This window comes from Mandrillus leucophaeus, unplaced genomic scaffold (assembly GCF_000951045.1).
Source record: "Mandrillus leucophaeus isolate KB7577 unplaced genomic scaffold, Mleu.le_1.0 Scaffold5, whole genome shotgun sequence".
Taxonomy (NCBI): domain Eukaryota; kingdom Metazoa; phylum Chordata; class Mammalia; order Primates; family Cercopithecidae; genus Mandrillus; species Mandrillus leucophaeus.
The window spans coordinates 10,841,922-10,857,307 of record NW_012105364.1 but is presented as its reverse complement, the minus strand read 5'-3'; the positions used below and the strand labels follow the sequence as shown (position 1 = coordinate 10,857,307).

Here is a 15,386-nt window from a genome sequence, read left to right as displayed (position 1 = left end):
ATGGCAACAAAAGGGATGCAGAAGAAAATGATAGAAAAGCCAGTGTTTTTACTTTTTTATTAACTTTGTTATTTATGAAACCATTTTAAAGAAATGTGTTTTCCAAAGGAAGTAGACCAGACACCCACTACTGCTTCAAGCATACCTACACTGTATTGGAAAATATAAAATGAATGGGTTTTGGAGTCAGATATTTCCATTTCTGCAAATAACAAGCTATACAACCTTGAGTGAGATATTTAATCTCTATGAGTTTCAGTTTCTTTCCTTGGAAAAACAGGGATAAAATAATACCAATTTCATAGCATTGTTATGAGGATTAAGAAATAGGTGAAGTGCTTGATCCTTGGTGGTACTTGGTGGGTACTTGGTCCTTGGTGGGTACTCAGTAAATGATAGCATTTACTATTTGGAAAACAGTAATACATGGCAAGCAAAAAGAGTTAAACATTTGGAGTATAAAACAGATCTAGGTTAAAATTCAGCCCCCCTCAAGGCTCCTTGAAGGAGTACTGGTGAATTTCGCCTACATAAGACTTAGTTTCTGCATTTTTATAGGGTCACAGTGTTTGAGGAGAGTTGCTGGCTCTTGGACCCTTGCTTGGTACACAGTTGTTATTAGTAAGTGATGCCTATTAATACAGCAGTAGTGGTGGAAGTCATGGCAGTAGTACTCATAGTGAGCCTATGAAAATTCTTATTTAATAAAATTATTGTAATTTAGTTTTCCTAATGTAATATTTTAGACCCCTTTCCAGATAGAAGTACAGTGAAATCTTTCTGAGAATCCCTCCTGAAACCACATTTCTCTTCTGACACCTTCACAATCCCCAAACATACGCACTCCTACAAGAGAACACTTGCAGGATTGTCTTTGACCCCCTGTCTTAGTCTTCATACTGTATATACACACAGACAGAGATTTATTTTAAGGAACTAGCTAATAGGATTGTGGAGACTGGCAAGTCAAAAATCTACAGGGTGGGCAGGCAAGCTGGAGACCCAGGGAGAGCCAAAGCTGCAGTTCAAGTCCGAAGGCCTCTGCTGCAGAATTCCTTTTTTTTTTTTTTTTTCTTTTTTGCTTTGTTCAGCCTTTAATTGATGAGATGAGACCAGCTCACATTAAAGAGGGCAGGCTGTTTTAAGCAAAATCCATAAATCCAAATGTTAATCTCACCCCCTAAAACTCTCACAGGAACATCCAGAATAGTGTTTGACCACATATCTGGGCACTGTTGCCTAGACAAGTTGACACATGAAATTAACCATCACACGTGGCTATCACAGTCCTAGTAGGATAATCTCTTATTGGTGGGGAGGACTCACATGCACTAGAGGTCCCTAAGGTATCAGAAAGGAAGGGGTTCAGTCTTTTCATCCTTTGCCTTTTTGACTTAACTTCTATTTTTCTTTGACCTTCTGAGGAATATCATGAAAAGTGAAATCTCTTTGGAGAAAAACTAGACATTTTAAATTTGATAGGTAAGGTTGCAATACAGAAGAAAGAGTGTTCCTGTCTTGTAGATATTCAACTGCCTGGATCACCTGCTCACCACCTGACAATCCATGCCACCTTCCAGAGTATAAAGATCTGTGACATTGCTCTTTCAACATCCTGCAAGAAAACAACTTGTAATAATCTATATTTTGGGCCACTAATCTTATATTCTGCTGCTTATCAAGAAGGTAGTTGACATGTTCCAGCAAGGCACACATGAAATAAATATTATTTCCATTTAGAGGAAATAGGTATAAAGAAGGTACAGGAGGAATAACTTTTTGGCTGACACAATTCTTAATGTTTCTTCAGATGCTGTTAATATTGGTAACTCAACTGACCAAATTTGTCTTTTTGATTGGTTTTATTTAAGGACCAAAAAAAGGCCCTTTTTGTATAAATAGTACCAACAAAGCTAATATTAAAAAAAAATTCATCCAACCAGTTTATCTCTTTATATATTAACTTTAAATAATTGGTTCGATTTATTTTCCCTCTGCCACTTTGAGTTGATTATATTTATATTAATTTTAGATAATATATCCAAACTTTAATCCAAGGACAATTGTAGGATTGGCTGCATACCAATCACCTTGGGAGATTTACAATAAAACACAGTCTTGGTACCTATTTCTAGTCCTTCAGATTCAGAAGGCCCTGGTGCAGGAATCTTTAACAAAGATCAATTTACGCTAATGGTGACAGTCTTAAATTTGCCACATCTAACCCCAAACTGGCCATTCAGATGATAGAGATTTCTATAGTTTCCTTTGGATGTCTTGCTCTGATCACCTTGGTGATTTATCAGTCAGATTACTTGATCCATCCTTATAACTTAGTTTGTATAACACTGGAACAATTTCAGAGCACTGGCTTCCAAGTGGGAACTGTAGAGAAAATGTACATTGACGATTACTCTTTCTTTCTCCTTTTCTATTTGTTACGATCATTGGTGACTCTTTCCATATGTGTTCCCCAATATGGCAAGTGAGTAAATGAATGGATAAACAGTGACACCGTATCCTGAATAGGAGGTGGAATCCTGAGAAGGGACTAGATTTGAGTGTCCTAGTGGACCATCCTTGAGTCCTATAAACTCTAGCTTCTGATAAGGGGAATACTGTGGCATTTCTGAGCTGAGTTGACAGAGCCTTTCCAGGGACTATCTCTGCAAGGCCTAGAGACACCCTTGTTATATAAGCCCCTGACATGACCAAAGAAGTTGCATCTCGTATTCCTGCTGTTGTCAATCAATTTTACCGCCTCCACAGCTGCAGGTCTCAGCTCCTAAATCCAGCCAGTTATTTAGCTAACTCTTGTTATTAGTCAGAAATTGAAGGTGAGAGATGTGGATCTGTGCCAACTTCCTTTCCAACATTGAAATGGAGGAGGCAAAACTGAAAATACATGCAAACCTTGAAAGAGTCATTTTATTGCACATAGGGCAGCACTTATTTTGTAGGAATTGTCCAAGATATCAGGGGTATGAGCATCTAAAAAACAAGTGTGCCTTAATTTCTAAAGTATTTAGGAAAAAAAATTTTATGTAAGAATGTCAGCAATTTGGCAAAAGACTTTTAAAAAAGACAGTCTAGTTTGTAAAAATGTTTCAATATGGGACAAATGTGGTATTTTTCCAATGTAGTTACTTGGAAAAGAAACAGCTGCAAACATTTAAAAGGAACTGATAGAGCCTGGAGCCATCATAGCAGGATACTATTGCAAATCTTTGCAGCTAGGATTCTTGAGCAGCAGAAAGATTCACATAGCAACTAGGAAGCCACAAAAGGATATGAGGTGGTAAAAAGGTGTAATGATTAAAGAAAAAGTGTTTCTTTGATTGCTCGGCTGCTAACACTCACAAAGCAAAAATGCCTTAATAGACAATGATATTAAGGATATAAACACACATCTATCTTTGACGTGTTCCATCATGCTTGTTATAGGACTTCCAACATAAGCTCATCTTTATTCTTCATTCACTTGGTATGTTGTTGGTGCCACATCCATTAAGGATGATTTATATTGACGGATGGATGCTATATGGTACCCATTGAATATCTTCTCGGTTCCTTCTCTTTGGAACTTCCTACCCTACCCACAAAGATAGGCTCTCCTTATCCTTATATATAATGTATATGTCCTACCTTCAGACTACAATTGATTGATCAGAACTAGACACATGGCCCACTCTGGTTTAATCTCTTCCTCTCTGCCCAGGATTTGGTACTGTTTAAGCTATCTTGTGATTTATACAAAGTAAAGTTTACACTTACCTACTTGAATCGTGGTACTGGGGTTGTATTTTATTGTTTCATATCTTTAAATGTCAATGGAATTGAGAGTTTAAAAATAATAAAACAAAAAGAAAGAGTTAAAACAATTAAATATGATTTTGCAACAAACTTCCTAATTTTCCCAGCCAATGATATAGGGGGAGAATAAATCATCCTTTTAGTATTGATGTAAGAGTGCTTTTTGCTAATGATAACAGTGATAATGGGGTTTTTTTGGTAATAAAAAATAGCAAAATGGTTTATTGTTAAATATATCATTAATTATTAAAAAGAATATAAATGCAGGTAGTTTCCCATTTTTAATGTTGGTTCTGTCTCTGATGGCTGAAACTATGAATTACTAAGTCATCAGCTAGCTGACGCCTCTTCACCAGGACTCGCAGAGATGTTTGCAACAAGGGCAAAGCCAATGGCCCACTGTGCACTAATATGCCTTCTTAGAGTGAGGGATAGAGAACAAGTTTCAAGACATTCTTCACCTCCTCTGGTCTCAGGTCTTCAACTCTTTTCTGTTATTTTTAGTTCTAATGCCAAATTATTCAATCAATCATTCAATCAAACATACCTTAGAAGATAAACCTAGTGAAAAGAGTAAACAGAATTTCTCTGCAAATAACGTGTACTCCATTTTCTTTCCTCTCTGTGATACTTGGCATTATATCACAGTACTTCTCAAATGTCAATGTGCATACAAATCAACTGGGAATTTTTTTTTAATGCAAAATCTCCACCTCACCCAAGACATCTGATTGTGCATGTCTTGGGTGGGGCTCAGATTCTGCATTTGCAACAAGCTCTCAGGTGATGAAAATGGTCCTCACTTCAAACAGCAAGGTTCTAAGGTACAGTGGGAGGACAAGAATAGATACCTCCTCCCAAGTTAAGAAAATACTCCAGAGTATACTAACCTAATGAGATTTTTTTTAAGTGTGAAAAAGGTCCTTAACCCAGAAAATGCCAAATGCTACTCAAAGGGAGCCCGTCACGTGGATGTAGGAGTAGTCAACTTCTAAAACTTGCAGCTGAATGTCATTTTGGGTTTTGACAAATATTGTAACTCTACTTCAAGAGTAAAGTAAAGGAAAAAGGAACGTTGATATTCTTGTGCTCATTTTTACATAGAATTTCTCATCAGATTAGTTGGTGGAAGATTTTTAAGGAAACAAATTCCTATGACTCAACAAAACCACCGAACATGATTTTGATGTGCAGAACCAGGTTTAAGCTTGGACCCAGTAGGTGATTCTAATACCTTCTACTGGTTAAGACCCTCTGAATAGTAATTACAGTGTGCTCCTAATAAATGTTTCATCTAGTTTAATATGGTGAGGCTCTGTTCATATCAGAGCCCATGTCAGCAAAACATTATTATTTGAGCTGATGGTAATCTCATTGCATTAGAAAATCTATTTTAATAGCTACCTCACTGCCAGTTAATGGAAAAACATTATTTTAGTACATTATTGATATACAATATTTTATTTGATTGTATTCATAAAGTTCAAAAATATTATTTAATATGGTTTTTAAATGATACATGGGTAATTATAACTGGTCTAGGGAACAGGATTCTTTTTTAGGTCCTTTATTTTTAAATACAGTAGCTTTCAGTAGTTTACAGTTTGTTTCTGTATATATCACCACATTTAATTCTGAAACAACTTGATAAAATAGGTACTATTATTTTCCCCTTTACAGTTGAAAATTCTAAGAGAGGTATTTGCCCAAAGTCACAAAATTAGTAACAAAGCCAGGAGTTAAACAAGTCTGTCAGATACTTATTCTCAACCCTTATGATACACTGCTAGATTTTAATCACTGTAAGTAATGTTAAACAAATATATTGTTCAAGTCTTACTGAAATCTGCTTCTCATTTTTGTAAAAACTTAAATGTTTGATCTATAATTTATGACTTGATCAGATATAAAATTTGATCAATACCCTTTATTTTCCTGGTACTATATTTTCCATCCTCTGTTCTCCATGCAAAGGCCAGATTGAGAGTTGAGTAGCAGAAGGAGATGAAAGCTGAATAAAATAGAAACCATTCCACTGGTACAGTGTTCTTGTATTCCCTTTTAGAAGAGAGATTTTTAAAGGGTTATTTTATCACCATCTGTGAGAAATTCAGCTTAAATGATAAAAAAAGTTTTTAAATAATTTATGGAGAAAATTGTGCTCTAAACTGTGAAAAGATTTCTTAACAGAAAGATGTGGAAACTGGTAAAACAAGTTCAAAAAAATTACCTTTTTCCTATGAAATAATCCCAATGTCACTGAAGAATGCTGAACCTTCACATGGACTGTGGGAGAGGAAAGAAATATACTCACATCTATCTCATGACCCTAGAGATTTATACCCCTTAAAATTTATATGCCTCTTTACAGAATTACAAAATTCTTCAGCAGCTGAATGCCATTCCTCTTAGTCCAACAGATGTCTTGCACATTTTCTTCTCAATGGAGCCAATGTTTATTTCTATTAGAAGACTCTAAGTCACACGTTGTTTGACACTTCTAGTTTATCTTTAACTCGAAAGGTTAATGTAATGCTTTCTCCACTGCATATTACAAATACTTCTGAGAGTAGCAACTTCATATAGGGAAACGGTTCAGAACATGACATTTTACCCACCCAGAGTCCTAGTCCATCACATGATTTGTGAATTCTAGGCCTCTGTCTTATTTTGAAATGCACTGCCTCATTCACCATGTAGTCACATCTTTGCATGGCCCAGGTCCCTATTCCGGTTCAAGGTTCCCATCTCTCAGCTTCTGGGTATGCTGGAGGCTGGGAGCTCATACCTGAGCCTGCTCTAGGAATTGCACTTTGCAGAAATGAGCTTCCTGGTTCAAGGCTTTACTCAATCCACTGTATCGTAGATATGGAGATACAAAGCTCCAGTTCTCTTGCTTTTGTTTGAACAACTGCCAGGTCCATCCCACATTCAGCAGTCCATGGATTCAGCTGAAGCTACTGCTGTAAATGCAGTTCAACTTTTCTTTCTGCCAAATCCTCTTTTCTCACACGTGTAGGTCCTAAGAACACTCTCCAATAAAGCTCCCACATGGAGATCTCAGAGGTTTAGAGATTCTCACCACCACCAGTGCCCTGGAACACTTCACCTCACTGCAAAGACAACTTTCATAAGTCTTTTCATTCATCCAGCAAAAGTTTTTCAGGTTTCCACTCTCTCAGGCATAGTATTAGTTGCTGAGGATACAATAATAATTTAGTACCTGATCATGTATTGATAATCCTCTGGTGGGATTTATTTTTTAAAAAAAGTATTTGCAATAAATTGTGCTATTTGCTACACCAGGGGAAATCCAAGTAGGGAGGACCAAATACATTTATGGGGATTAGAGAGGAGTCTATAAAGGCAATGATCCCTTGCTGAGAACTAAAAGAGAAATAGGATGACCTGGGTTGTGGGAAGTGAGGTATATTTCAGGGAGAGGAAACACTGGTTTTAGAGATCCTGAGGGCAGTGATAGTATATGAGACACCGAAAGATTTTCAATGGATTTACAATTTAGAGTGCATAACATAGGAGTGGCAGAGCCACAGTAAAGCATTCCATTGAAGGATTTTTTTTTAAATTTTAACCGAATCATTGAGGTATATAGACACATAATAAAGTATATATTTAACATATAAAATTTGATAAACTTATATATATATAATATATATGAAACTACCACCACTATCGAGGCACTGAAACATATTTGTCACCCCAAAGATTTACACAGGCCCCTGTGTAAATGCTTTCTCCTAGCCCTCCCCAGTCCTAAGGTAAACACTGATCTATTTCTTAACTTTTAGGTACAGGGGTGCATATGCAGGTTTGTCATATAGGTAAATTCATGTTACGGGTTTGCTGCACAGATTATTTCGTCACCCACATACTAATCCTAGTACTCAATAGTTGTATTTTCTGTTCCTGTCCTACCTCCCACTCTTTACCCTCTAGTAGGCCCCAGTATCTGTTGTTCCCTTGTTTGTATCCATGTGTTCTCATCATTTAGCTCCCACTTACAAGTGAGAATATGTGGCATATGGTTTTCTGTTCCTGAATTGGTTTGCTAAGGTTGATGGCCTCCAGCTCCATCCATGTCCTTGCAAGGGACATAATCTCATTCTTTTTAATGGAGGCTTAGTATTTCATGGTGTATATATACCGTATTTTCCTTATCCAGTCTACAACTGATGGCCCTTTAGGTTGATTCCATGTCTTTGCTTAGTGCTGCAATGAACACACATGTGCATGTGTCTTCATGGTAGAACTAATTATATTCCTTTGGGTATATAGCCAGTAATGGAATTGCTGGATTGAACGGTGGTTCTGTTTTTAGCTCTTTGAGAAATCACCACACTGCTTCCCACAATGGTAGAACAATTTCCACACCTACGAACAGTGTATAAGCATTCTCTGTTCTCCACAACCTCGCTAACGTCTGTTACTTTTTGACTTTTTAGTAATAGTCATCCTGACTGGTGTGAGATGCTACCTCATTGTGGCTTTGATGTGCATTTCTCTAATGATCAGTGATATTGAGCTTTCTTTCATATGTTTGTTAGCTGAATGTGTGTTTTATTTTGAAAAGTGTCTGTTTATGTCTTTTGCTCACTTTTTAATGGAGTTGTTAGGGTTTTTTTCTTGTAAATTTATTTAATTTCCTTTTAGATGCTGGATACCAGACCTTTGTCAGATGCATAGTTTGCAAATATTTTCTCCCATTTTGTAGGTTGTCTGTTTACTTTGTTGATAGTTTCTTTTGCTGTGTAGAAGCTCTTTAGTTTAGATTCCATTTGTCAATTTTTGCTTTTGTTGTGTTTGCTTTTGGTGACTTCGACATGAAATCTTCCCCAATTCCTATGTCCAGAATGGTATTTTCTAGGTTGTCTTCCAGAATTTTTATATTTTAGGGTTTTACATTTAAGTGTTTAATCCATCTAGAGTTGATTTTTGTATATGGTGTAATGAAAGAGTCCAGTTTCAGTCTTCTGCATATGGCTATCCAGTTATCCCAGCAGCAATTATTTAATAGGGAATCCTTTCCCCATTGCTTGTTTTTGTCAACTTTGTTGAAGATCAGATGGCTGTAGATGTGAAGCTTTATTTCTGGGCTCCTTAGTCTGTTTCATTGGTCTATGTGTCTGTTTTTTGTACCAGTACCATGCTCTTTTGGTTACTGTAGTCCTGCAGTATAGTCAGATAACGTGATGCCTCCAGCTTTGTACTTTTTGCTTAGGATTTCCTTGGCTATTAAGACTCTTTTTTGGTTTTATATTAATTTTAAGATAGCTTTTTCTGGTTCTATGAAGAATGTTATTGATAGTTTAATACTATTTTTGTCATTATAAGGTATCTTACATTTCTAGAGTATTATATAAATTAAATCACAAATGTTTTCTTCTGTGTCTGGCTTCTTTCACACGGTATAATTATTTTGTGATTCATTCATGTTGTTGCATGCATCAATATTTCATTCCTTTTTATAGTTAAGTGGTATTCCCATGTTTAAATGTATCACAGATTGTTTATTCGTTTTCATATAGAAGGACATTTGGGACTTTTTTTTTTTTAGGTATTATAAATAGAGCTACCAAGAGCATTCATGTACAAGTCTTTGTGTGGACATATGCTTCCTTTTCTTTTAGGTAAATACCTAGGAGTGGGATGGCTAGACCATATGGAAGGTGTATATTTAACTTTGTACAAAACTGCCAGAATGTTTTCCAAAGTGACTGTACCATTGTACAACCCCACGAGCAGTGTGTAAGAGTTTCAGTTATTTCAAATCCTTACAAAGTGTTGGCATGGTCAATTTCCTTAATTTTAGCTAATATTTGCATAGTAATATCTTACTGGGGTTCAAATTTGCATTTCCTTACATATTTCACATGTTTTTAAGATTTTGTATTTTTCATAGGTTATAAGCAATTTGATTCTGACGTGTCTTGGTGTAGTTTTCTTCATGTGTTTTATGCTTGGTGTTTATTGAGGTTTTGGTATCTCTAAGTTTTTAGTTTTGATCACATTTGAATAATATTTTAGTGACTGTTTTATCAAAAAAATTGTTTTCTCTCCCACTCCCTCCCTCTTTTCTCTTTCAGAAAATTCAATTGCACAGACATTTGGTCACTTGAAGTTGTCCCACAGCTCTGTAATCTCTGTAATAGTCTGTTTACTCATTGTTTTCTTTTTCATGGTTGAGAAAGCGTTTCATTGACACAAGGGCAGCCACACTACGTGATAGAGAGTTATTACTCAAATCAGTCTCCCCAGTGGCTCAGAAGTTAGGGTTTTTCAAGGATAATTTGTTGGTCAGCATACTAGGAAATGAGTGCTGCTGATTGGTTGGGGATAGCATCACAGCAGTGTGGAAAATGGTCTTCCTATACTGAGTTCACCTCTGGGTGGGGTGGGGGGGGGAGAGAGAGAGAGAGAGACAGAGAGACAGAGAGAGAGAGAAGTTTGATAGGTAATATATAAAAGTGAAATGAAAGGAAATTGGTGTGAAGAAATTTCACAGTTCAACTTTATGTTGCAAAAATATATCTATACTTTATTCTGTATATCTTAAATGTATTTCTTCCATCTACTACTTGCTCACCAGGACCTCAAAGACATCACTCCCCATACCAAGCAGATGAATAAAAAGAACACTCAGAAAAGATATGGATATATGTACAGATAATGAGTTTTTTATTTTCCTAATATTAGACAAGATGGGAATGGAAAGGGAGTTGCATAGAATGTGTGTGTTGGGAGTGGGGTGTGTGTGTAGTGAGACGGAGGTTGCTGTGTATGACTCAAAATGAAAAAGCAGTGGAACAACTAGGTACCTGGAAGAGTGGAGGGGTATCAGAATCTTCTCTTTCAAGGATCAGGGCAGAGGGTGGGTGGTAGGGAGTGTGTAAGGGATTTAACACTTGAACTGTCCTATAGCATGAGTTTCACTGAACCATTGCCTACAGACAATGTACCAACCACGTACCCTGTCATTTTTAAGATCCTGGCAGAGGGTTAAAAATATGGGCTACTTAGATGGAAGTGGAGTTGTGAAGAAAACACTTTGCCCCATATCAGAGTTGGAATTAACTTGAACCAACTGGGCCTTCCTTCATGTGCTATACTACTACGGCATCTTATTACATCTTGTGTTACTACCTATCTGTCTCTCCTCTCTTGGTCCTCCTCAAAAACACCTCATTGCTTTCCTGAAATTTCCGTTTTCTTTAATATGAAATGCTGCTTACAGGAAGAGGTGAAAAGGACTAATAATGCAGTTACCCTAGTTAGACTATGACAGCAATATAGAATAATTAATAAAAAATTGAACGTCATAATAATTAAAAGAGAACTAGAAAAACCTAATGACTAGATACTTTTTTCTATAATTATATTTACATTTGACATTCCTTAGAACAGATTCTGAATTCTATATCCCTTGATCTATACCTTCTTTCCATTGTAGTTCAAAGTCTTATACATGAAAGTTCTTGGTAATTGTTGACAGACACTTATGGAATGGCTTAAGTGAAGCTCTTAACATGTCAAAGCCCCATTTTACCTCTGTAAAATTATTCTCTTAACTAATTCAATCCACTGTTTTTTTTTTTAGAAAGATGGTATATGCATACTACCCTAAAAATGAAATCCTGGGCCTGGCATGGTGACTCATGCCTGTAATCCCAGTACTTTGGGAGGCCAAGACAGGCGGATCAACTGAGGTCAGGAGTTCAAGACCAGCCTCGCCAACATGGTGAAATTCTATCTCTACTAAAAATACAAAAATTAGTTGGACATGGTGGTGCATGCCTGTAATCCCAGCTATTCGGGAGGCTGAGACACAAGAATTGCTTGAACCTGGGAGGCGGAGGTTACAGTGAACCGAAATCGTGCCACTGCACTCCAGCCTGGGTGACAGAGTGAGGCTCTGTCTCAAAAAAAAGAAAAAAAAAAGAAGAAGAAAAGAAATCCTGTTCCCAGGATCTGAAAAGAACATCACAACAGTTCCATACATCTGACTCTACCCTAGTTCCCCTCCCTGGATGGCAGAGATTTTAATATAATTAAAACTAACTTGGAAATAGTAGAGGCAAGCTCTTAAAACCCTGACACTAGAGTGGTAGGAGATGGCATGTCAATTGACGGATTCGTTACCCAAGAAGAATGTATACATGCAACATGCTAGGTACAGGGAGAAAACCGAAGTTAGGCAAAGTATTTTGTCCACTTATTATCTATGTCATTTTCATAACCAGTAGAACCTCTCAGTAAATCTCCTGGGCTTGGCCATGCCCACCGTGGCCCAACACTCTCTTAGTCCCTGTCAACTAAAGGCTCTCTATATACCCTCTAGTGTGTCTGACCAGTGACAGATCCATTCCAGTGAGTTGAACAGTAGAACCAAAGGATGACATTTCTTGTTTTTCTTTTTTTAATTTAATTTTATTATTATCATTATCATTATTATTATTATTACTATTTTTTGAGACAGAATCTCACTCTGTCGCCCAGGCTGGAGCACAGTGACATGATCTAGGCTCACTGCAGCCTCTGCCACTCGGGTTCAAGTGATTCTTCTGCCTCAGCCTCCCGAGTAGCTGGGATTACAGGTGTAATCCAAATTTTTTTTTGTATTTTTAGCAGAGGTGGCATTGTGCCATGTTGGCCAGCCTGGTCTCAAACTCCTGACCTCAAGTGATCCACCTGCCTTGGCCTCCCAATGTGCTGGGATTACAGGCATGAGCTACCATGACCGTCCCGATGGCATTTTTTATGGCCTTCAGTTAAATTTTGCATTCCGGATGCTCAATATTTGGTTTCTAAAGTTAACTTCTGAACTTTCCATAAAAACTAGAAAGACAAATATTACTACTCCATTTGGGGTTTTTTATTAAACACCTCATAAATGTTATTTAGTTTGTTTCCACAAAATCTCTCTGAGTTAGGTAGCTCAGAGAATCTGAAACTTAAACTTTAAATAACATGCCCAACATCACAGTCTACCAAGGGCAGAATGTGTCTACAGACAGAGCCTTTGATCACTGTACCTCTTTCCAGCTGCCAGAAATTTCCATCTAGGAAAACACTTTTGGCTGTGATTCTACTTGCCAGCCTCTTTCCATGCACATCTTCTCACCCCAAGTCAAACTTCTATTTGACTGAATTTTTCTCACTGAATAGTATTGAACTTTCCTCACTACATATCTAAATATTAGGTAGTTAGGTAAATACTAAATAGTGAACTTTTCTCACTAAATATTAGGCATTCCTTTTTATTTTTAGCTGATGCTGTCTTCTCCCAAATTAGAAATTCAAGAAAATAATTATAGGGTAAAAAACAGAATGAGATCAGAAGGAAAATTAATAGCTCTTCTAACAACTAATTAGAAAAATTAAAAACGTATAATCAATTTAGTTTACGAAAACTTGGCGAAGGGAGTATTCTTTGTCAGGCACTGTGTTGATATCTATTGAAAAAAAATGCCTTCAGTGTTGGAAACTAATTATCTTATTTGGCAGTTATTTTACATTCAAGAGCATAAAATAATATGACCAAGCATCGTCATTGTTTTTAACTTACTTTGTTATCGTAGCTTGATAGTTGATCATCGCAGTTAACTAACTTCACTGATTTAACCCATTTTCTAAAGTTCTTTACAGAGAGTGATTCTGAAAATCCTGAGTAACAGCAGTTTCCACAGTATCAGTGTCGGATATCTGTTGAAAAAAATGCCTTCAATGTTGAAACCTAATTATCTTATTTAGTAGTTAGTTATTTTACATTCAAGAGCATAAAATAATAGGAGCAAGCATCCTCATTGTTTTTAACTTCAGAGTGATTCTGAAAATCCTGAGTAATACCAGTTTCCACAATATCAGAGAGGTTTTGCTGGGAAGCAGCCATTACCATTAATAGAATTTATGTAGCTCAATTTTACTGCCACTAAAAGGTCAAATCTAAAAGGTTTCATTAATGTTATTTTCTTTTGAAAAAGTTACTTCTGTCAAAAATAAGTAATAGAATTTAAAAAATGGTCATTAATTTCACCTTTAATATGTATTCAATATTTTTCATCTCTCTAGACCTTTGCCCACTAATGATTGAGGTCTAGGAACATATTGCAAGTAGTATAACAACACATACATATATTATTGGAACAATAAAAAAACACCTTTTACTGTGTCAAGACTGTTTACCAGATGAGATGATTAAAGGCATAGACTCCGTCTGAAGAAAGGATATTTTTCACTTAAGTGTCTTCTAATCAACAGCCAGTGCTAAGTGGCTCCTCTTTAAATAACAGAAGGCAACCTCTTAGAAGCTTTATCATGGGCTCTTCTCAGTGATAAATGGTTTTTAAGGGTGCTTTGTGAAAATAATGAGTCATAGTGAGAGTAATAGATAAGAGCTTAAACCTTAGATGTCAACACAGCCCAATCTGCCTGTTTTGTTAGGAATACATCTGTTAGCAACCAGCAACCCTTTATTCGCCCCAGCCTCTGTATCAGTCAAATTGATTCCTGGTATCTAAAGTTGTGGATGTCTTCTTAGGTTAATTCAAATTCCTGAGGGGTATCTCTATTGTTTTTATGAACCTCCCTGTATAAATAGGCCAGGAAGTTCTTCTCCGAGAAAACACCAAATGTCAGATGACGCCGGTGCAGCGGCGGCGTCCGGGGGCCTGGGGATGGGGAACAGCGGTGACTTCCGCGGAGGTTTTGTCAGTAGCATCTGGGGCCGGGGTCGAGGCCGTGGACTGGCCCAGGCCGCGGAGCTAGCGGAGGCAAAGCCGAGGATAAGGAGTGGATGCCCGTCACCAAGCTGGGCCGCCTGGTGGAGGACATCAAGATCAAGTCCCTGGAGGAGATCTATCTGTCCTTCCTGCCCGTCAAGGAATCTGAGATCATTGAGTTTTTCCTGGGGCCTCTCTCAAGGACGAGGTTTTGAAGATTATGCCGGTGCAGAAGCTGACCCGCGCCAGGTTCAAGGCGTTTGTTGCCTTCAGGGACTACCAATAGCCACGTCGGTCTGGGTGTTAAGTGCTCCAAGGAGGTGGCCACTGCTATCCGCGGGTCAAACTCTCCATTGTCCCCGTGCGCAGATCTTGTTCTAGGGGAACAAGGTCGTCACGCCCCACACCATCCCTCGCAAGGTGACAGGTCGCTGCGACTCTGTGCTGGTATGCCTCATTCCCGCGCCCAGGGGCACTGGCATCGCCTGTGCCCAAGAAGCTGCTCATGATGGTTGGTATCGATGACTGCTACGCCTCAGTCAGGGGCTGCACTGCCACCCTGGGCAACTTCGCCAAGGCCACCTTTGGTGCCATCTCTAAGACCTACGGCTACCTGACCCCCGACCTCTGAAAGGAGACTGTATTCACCAAGTCTCCCTATCAGAAATTCACTGACCACCTCCGTCAAGACCCGTACCAGAGTCTCGGTGCAGAGGACCCAGGCTCTAGCTGTGGTTACAACATAGGGGTTTTATACAAGAAAAATAAAGTGAATTAGGCCTGAAAATAAATAAATAAATAAATAAATAAATAAATAAATAAATAAATAATAGGTCA

General features: G+C 37.7%; 1 pseudogene; it reads left to right on the top strand.

Moving 5' to 3' along the window:
* Nucleotides 1–14,459: 14,459 nt before the first annotated feature.
* Nucleotides 14,460–15,295, top strand: LOC105550874 (annotated as a pseudogene).
* Nucleotides 15,296–15,386: the final 91 nt, after the last annotated feature.